Below are 7,985 nucleotides of genomic sequence, written 5' to 3' on the forward strand. Positions count from 1 at the left end.
ACTTTAAAGGCAACCTTAGGATGAAGACAGAGGACATTTCCCCTGGAAACAAATATTTGAACATGTGAATTGCTCTGTAGTTAATTTAATTTAGTAAACTTATGTGGATGAGCCAAAAATATGAATTTATTTAGTATAGTCCTAGATCCAGCTCTCTCTTCAAAAAGTTATTTTCTTTAATAACCAAAATATATGTTCTGTCTGAAAAGCTTTATAACATCTGGTTTAAATAGTTATACATAATAATTTCCAAAGTAATTCAAACCCATTCTCTAGCATTTATCTCAGTTGAAGCTTTATAAATTTATCTCTGTGGTTATTAATGTCTCTCTCAAGATACAATGAGATTTATGAGGGCAGCAACATTATGTGTTGGTTGGTGGGTTTACTTGTATTTATCATTGTATCTTCTACATTATAAACAATGTTAGCCATAGTAGGTATTCAAGAATTCTTACAAATAAGTAAATGAAGAATAGCACACAATAATATTGATGTAATCCTGTATGAAGGACTATAGCTACATTTATTTCTTCTAGATGGATGTCTTTCTGGAGGTAGAGAGATGCTTTGCTCATTCATTGATTCATCCATTCATTCAACAAATATTTACACTGAGTGGCCAGATTATTATGATCTCTGAATGCATAATAATCTGGCATATATATATATATATATATATATATATATATATATTAAGCCCGGTGCATGAATTCGTGCATGGGTGAGGTCCGGCAGCCTGGCCAGAGGGAGGGGACATGGGAGGTTGGCCGGCCTACCTGCTGGTCGAACTCCTGGTCAAGGGAACAATTTGCATACTAGCCTTTTATTATATAGGATATACACTGAGTGGCCAGATTATTATGCGTTCAGAGATCATAATAATCTGGCCACTCAGTGTACAAGGCAGACACTATACCAAGCATAGAATAACAAGTGATAACAAGAAGAGATATAGTCCCTGCTCTTGAGGAGCTCACAGCCTGGTAGGTAATTGCTTGGGTACTTATCATCTATATCTCTAATATTTAAAGTACAACTAATTATACATTTGTAATAATACTATATCAAAGAGCTCTTTTTTTGTATTTGACCTCCACAGCAATGTTGTCTCCATTTTACAGAAAAAGAAACAGGTATAAAACAGCTATGCTTTGCATAGATTAGTTCATTCACTTAAGAAATATTTATTGAGTGCCTACTGTGTTTCAGGAACTTTTCTAAGAGCAGAATACAACAATGAACAAGACAGAAAAGGACCCTTCTAGGAGGAGGTGGCAAACAATGAACAAGTAAAAAAGATAAATTTTAATAGTGGTGTTACAGAAGAATACATTGAATGATGCAATAGAAAGTGACTATAGAGAGGGAATTCAGGGAAGGACTGTCTGAGGAGGTGCCAACTGAAACCAAACAGTGAAGCGTTAGATAGACCAACCGTTTGAATCACTGGAAAGCCTTCAAAGGGAGTACCAAGTCCCAGGTAATGCGCAGGAAATTAACTTGGCATATTCAAGGGGAAAAAAGGAAGGCTGGTGTAACTGAGGCAATGGGTTACATGCTGAGATAAGATTCAGAAAGGTTCCAGTCAGATCTTGTAGGGTCTTACAGGCCAGGGATTCTGTTCTTCAGGTATTGAGAAGCCAATGGAGAATTTATACAATTTACTTAGCATGGGTACTCACAGATGAGGATTCCTTGGCATGAAATATAAAATAAGTGAATTGTGCTTAAATTTGATTTAAAAGAAAACATGAAAGTGATTGTCTTACAATCAGCTGGGAGTTTCCCTTAGGCCCGTGGTCGGCAAACTGAGGCTTGCGAGCCACATGCGGCTCTTTGGCTCCTTGAGTGTGGCTCTTCCACAAAATACCACGGCCTGGGTGAGTCTATTTTGAAGAAGTGGCATTTAAAAAACTTGGCTCTCAAAAGAAATTTCAATCGTACTGTTGATATTTGGCTCTGTTGACTAATGAGTTTGCCGACCACTGCTAGGCCATTGGATCACTCTGGAAACACTAAAGGTGGTCAGTCTTCTTCAGAGGTGTGTGTGTGTGTGTGTGTGTGTGTGTGTGTGTGTGTGGCGGGGGTGCCTAAAAAGGGTGGTTATGCCTAGGAGACTCTGAGGGTATCCGGTAGTATATTTTTGGTTTATCCATTACATTTCAATTAATGCTGTTAGCTTTGTTGGGCATACCATTTTTATTGGGTTTTGGTTTCTGGCTTATATATTCTATGTTTAGTCATTTTCACCATTGCTGTAACTGAGTTGTTTTAACAGCTTGTGTTGAATGAAAATGCATTTGCAGCTGTTCTTTCTTTCTGGGGCACTGCCTTTGGGCATCCAGGACTGCTTTACTTGAGAACCTTCCATAAAGACTTTCTGTTGTAGCCATGATATTTGATTTTTTTTTCTTGGCTGCCAATACTCTGTTCCCCTTTTCCAATGACACCCTGATTTGCTCTTTTCAAATAAATCTTCCTTGTGTGAAGTATTGACATGATTGAAATTCAAGTGCTTGGTTTGCTCCTGCTAAAGAAACCAAATAAGTTACCTGGCTCTTCTTTCCAAAGGCTTTCTCTGACCTTCCCCAGTATTATCAAGAGTGAGGTAGGAGACTTAAATATGGCTAACCAGTTGCTCTCCTGGGACACTGACTCTTGAATGAAGTAATGCAAAGAGAGAAGAAATGGTTGTTCATATCTCAGCAGTCATGGCCACATCTTTCAGAAGACCTTCTTGAGTTGTCTGTTTTCACTTTTCCCAACCTTGTTTTTCAGCTCTCCCATAGGACCTGTGTGCTACTTATTTTATTATATTTTCTTTTGACTTAAGGAAGCCAGGTTTGGTTTTTGTTACTAAAGAATCCTAAATTATACATAAGTCATACTAAGGTCTTCCCTAACTTTCCATTCCCACAAATAAATCTTCTAGGGAAATAAGTCCTACCAGGAAAATAGATAGCTAAGCTGATAATAAATATTAATCATGATTTTAATAGTAGGAAATAGTATTCTTGCCAGATACTGTTTGCATTGTCATAAGAAATGCTTTAATGGAAGAAATGTTTTGGTAATAATGTGGTAGAGTCTTACCCAAAAGTTGCCCAGGGACCATCTTGAACAATAGTCCTTACACTTCCAGGACAACAGACGTAGTGTTCACAGTTGACACTTTTGGCAGGAGCCAAAAGAACAAAGAGAAAGGATGCAGAGAGAAGAAGAGAGCAGGATTTGTTCTAGATCTGTACTCCCTAAAAACACCTTAAAGCTTTTGTAAACTTAATTTTAACTTAAGCACAGCTTCTTCTCTTAAACATTTTATATTTGTGTTTTTTCTGAGTGCTTTTAAAATTCCCCCAAAATAAGTAGAGATGATACAATACAGTTTTATACTTTGTAAGATCATGTTGTGATAAGGTTTAACAGTTCTTATGAATAGTATAAAAAAGTCTTTAGATTAAATTTTCCTTTAATTTCTTTCAAGGTTAATAAAACAAGCATTTTTAAAACTGAATAGAATTTATTAAGCCTTAAAGCATTAAAATCAGGGAGTAATATTTAAAAATAAGGTTATTTCCTAATAGTATTACTTTGTCTAAAGATAAAATACTTGCTTTCAAAAGATTAATGTGTTTATTTTGGCTTACATTTTCTTTTATTAATTTTTGGTCTCTGGTTAGTGTATCTCATAGTCATTTACTAGTATTTCAAACCATCCCTTAAGTAGTAAATAATGAATTGTTTTAAGACTTATAGTTTATATGTTGGAATTGAATTATTATTTACAGCTGTTTTTCTTTTTCTCAATGAAATGTAAGCAGCATTTTCAATTTCTATGACACTATAATTTTTGGCTTTCTCTAGCATAAATGCACTAAGTAATCTTAATATTTATGCCTTATATGTTTAGCCTCATTAGTTTGCAGTTTGTGAAAAATCTCTGTTCTTCATTTTGATTAGCCAGTTCCAATCATCCTCATAAGTGTAAGTCAACTCTTTTCTTAACTAGTAGGTCTCCTAAAAATATTCCAGCTTAAACCTTCCTGTCTCTAAAAGTCATTTAACACAGAATCATGGGTTCCTTTGAGACACTGGTTTTTGTTGTCTTATTATTCAGCACTCCACTATTTTCCCCTCAACTCAGTTGCAAATTCCCTGAAACCAGGGCATGAGGCAGTATAACCAAGTATTTAGAATCATGGACTCTTTAGTTGGAATGCCTTGGGTGAATCACTGTTCTAGCACTATTTCCCTATGGGCATGTGACTTAACTTCTCTAAGTAGTTTTCTCTTCTGCTTAAAAATACTCTACAATAAATGTTTGCTCTTATTTTTTAAAAATAATGGTATCATTTATATAGCATCTTAGCACAATTTATTAGATTTAATCCTGATAACATTCTATTAAATATACTAGAGGCCCAGTGCATGAATTCATGCATGGGTGGGGTCTCTTGGCATGGCCTGCGGGGATTGGGCCAAAACCATCAGTCCAATGCTGCCTGCTGCTCCTGCCTGCCACTCCCGCTCATCCCGGCCCATTCAGTTCTGATCGGGAGAGGCTTGCGCTGCAGTGCTGCTTGCCAGCTGTGAGCCCTGTGTCTGGTGCCTGTCCCGAAGGGGGTGTGTGTGGGGTCGGAACATGATTGGCCCTCTGGGTGGGCAGTGGATGCCCTTGCTGGCCCGGGATCCAGATTTGCCCCACTGACATTCATGCAGGTTGTCAGGAGCCACCTGGAGTCCGCTTTTATATCATTTCTTCCTTGAGGAGCATCTAGGAAGAGGAACAGCTGTGGTGCCCGAGGCCAACTTCCTAGAGGCCAGCGGTGCTGTTGGGATTGTGCCAGCATGCTGGTCCATAGGTGCCTGGCCCGTTCTCCAGATATTGGACCTATAGGACTACTGAGGGAGTGAGTGGCTGCCCCTGGGACAGGTCAGTCAGCTGAGTGGCATTCCCACTGTGGGAGTGCACTGACCACCAGGGGGCAGCTCCTGTTTTGAGCATCTGCCCCCTGGAGGTCAGTGCACATCATAGCGACTGGTCATTGGGCTATTCGGTTGCTTAGGCTTTTATATATGTATATGTTATTATCCTCATTTTATATATGAAGACCTTGTGGCTTAAAGAAACTAAGAGCTTGCAAGAGATAATACTGCAAGAGGTGGAGCCAAGTGCCCAGCTGGTGTGGCTCAGTGGTTCAGTGTCAATCCATGACCCAGGAGGTCATGGTTTGATTCCCTGTTAGGGCACATGCCCGGGTCGTAGGTTCAATCCCCAGTAGGGGGCATGCAGAAGGCAGCCGATCAATGATTCTCATCACTGATTTTTCTATTTTTCTCTCCCTCTTTCTTCCTCTCTCTCAAATCAATAATAACAATAATAATAATAAACATTTTTTAAAAAAAAAATCACATACACACAAAAAGAGGTGCAGCCAAGGCTTGAACTTAAGACTGTTCACTCAAACTTTGCATACAGGTAGTACTAAATTAGGTGATTGATGAGTTGTCTCTTGATTGCAATCTTTCCTACTTGGGCTTTTTTACTTGAAGACAACTGTTCATTTCTTTGAATTTCTCCCTGTTCATTTATCTTCAAACTTCCCCTCTTCTCACTTCAAGAATTTTAAGAACAGGAGAGGGTTAATTATGTATTAGCTACCATTTCACTGAGTCTAATCAAACTTTGAAATTTCCTGCTTGACTTGCAAAGTCAGTCTCTATTTATTTTGTACTTTCCAACCTCATCTTCTCTTGATCACCTTTCTGTGACTGCATAGCTGAGTCACCCTTTCATGTTGACTGCTCCATCGCTCACTTCCTTTCTTCCCCTCAAGCCATTACATCTGTCCTTCCTTACAAAATATGTTTCTTGTTGGTTGAATCTGTTTTTAATTCAAGTCTTCAATCATCCTTCATTGCTTGGAGTACTTACAGCTTGTCCGAAAGCCCATTTGTAATTTTATCCCTTTACTTTAGGTTTCTTCTTCTCTCTCTCTTTTTTTTTTTTGAAGAATCTTGTTCTATTAATCTTATAGCATTATTTCTTTATCTAGCGCTCATTCAAACTTCACTATTTTTCTACACTCACTATAGCTGAATGAGTTGAAAGTTATCTGTTAATAATCACACCTACTAGTATATAGTTAGAGTTCACTCTATACATACTACATGGATTAAATTTTTTAAAAATTTACCTCTGCCTCTTTTTATAAACCCAAAGTAAAAAAACACCACTAGAATTTTGTTTTGTTTAAAAGAGGATGGAATTTCAAAAGTAGGTAACATTTGGGTAAGATAAAAATTTATATGAAAACTTAGGTAGACTAAAATCCTACATCAAGATAAATATGTAGATATTTAGTATAAGGTCAGTGTCTATAAAAGACTTGAGGTATTTTTTCTCTGTGTTGATGTAGGGAATTTATGATACTGCAAGCCTCTGTATCCTAATTGCTTTTTTCTCATGGTAGCATTCATGTGGCTGTTATGATCCAAGATGACTCACCCTCTTGGGTTAAAGGATCTTTCCTGTCAGGGTTTGGCTCTCAGGCCTAGAGCCTAAAGAGTAAAACTCCATATTCTCACATTTGCAAGCAAATGTCTTACTTTAGGTTCCCAATAATAACACAGATTATCCTTGGGAAGACCCAAGGCTAGTAAGCAATACTTAATTCTGCCAAAGTAGGAATGTAGTATCAGCCCTGGCTGGGTGGCTCAGTTGATTGGAGCACTGTCCCATACACCAAAAGACTGTGGGTTCAATTCTGGGTCAGGGCACATACCTAGGTTTTATGTTTTCTTGCTTGGTCGAGACGAATAGAAGAGGCAACCGATCAATGTTTCTCTCACATTTATCTCTCTCCCTTCTTCTTTCTCTAAAAATCAATAAGAATATATCCTCCAGTGAGGATTAAAAAAAAATAATGTAGTATCAGAGCTTCCATAAATTGGCCTACCTCTTCACAAATTTATCCTAATTTGATAACTGTTGTCTTGTAATTAATAAAACTCTGTCATGCTCATAAATTAGCTCAAGAAAGTCTAACATACCTAGAGTTGGGTTTCCTATATCACAAATTACCTTATTGTTTATTTTCTCACTCCTTCTTCCCAGGCAAGGATATCTGAAGTTTCAGGTCAGTCTCTTGCTGTGAGACAAATTCTGGCCTCAGGCTAAACTTATAGGAAGCTCAACATTCACAAACTCTTCAGCTCAATAATAAACCCCATTTTTACTCATGCCTATTGCTCAGAGTCATCTAATGGGAACCTGAAACCTTACTGCTAACCTCCTTGGCTTGAATTTCTGAACTTGTATTGCCCAGAATCTCTAATCTTTTATCTCAGTTTTCTAGCATGGCTTCATGTCCTCCCAGATGCTACATCCACCTGATTTGTAATCAGGGTCCAAGGTACTTGCCAACTCTAGCCTGCTTTTGTTAATTTTCTTGACTTGGATTTTTGCCTGGCTAGATCTTCTTTAGTCAGAGCCTTAACATTTGCTTTCTTATAACTACATTCCTAGTTCTGCTCTTCTAGCCCTTATCCTTTTTTGTTTCAAACTAAGCTCTGGTTAAATACCCTAATTAGTCATTCTACAACGTGCACATTATGTTTAAGAAGAAGATTATTGTTATTCTCAGTGTGCTGCCTTTGTAATTTAATCAAATATAACATCAAGTAGTCAATCAAAAGAATGATGACTGCTCACATGTCAGCGTACTTATTATGAATTAATACATTAATTTATCTACAATTATGGAATGGTAACATAACTATTGGAATTTTCATTCAATAAATCAGAATGGTTTAAATATCCTCACTATACTATTAACTCAGGCTTTAAGCAGATCTTACCAAAGCTGATTTATTTATTTATTTTAAAATTAGAGGCCCAGTGCATGAAATTCGTGCACGGGGGTGGGGGGTGTTTCCCTCAGCCCAGCCAAGCCCTCTCCAATCTGGGACCCCTTGAGGGA

This window comes from Plecotus auritus (genome assembly GCF_963455305.1).
Source record: "Plecotus auritus genome assembly, chromosome: 3".
Taxonomy (NCBI): domain Eukaryota; kingdom Metazoa; phylum Chordata; class Mammalia; order Chiroptera; family Vespertilionidae; genus Plecotus; species Plecotus auritus.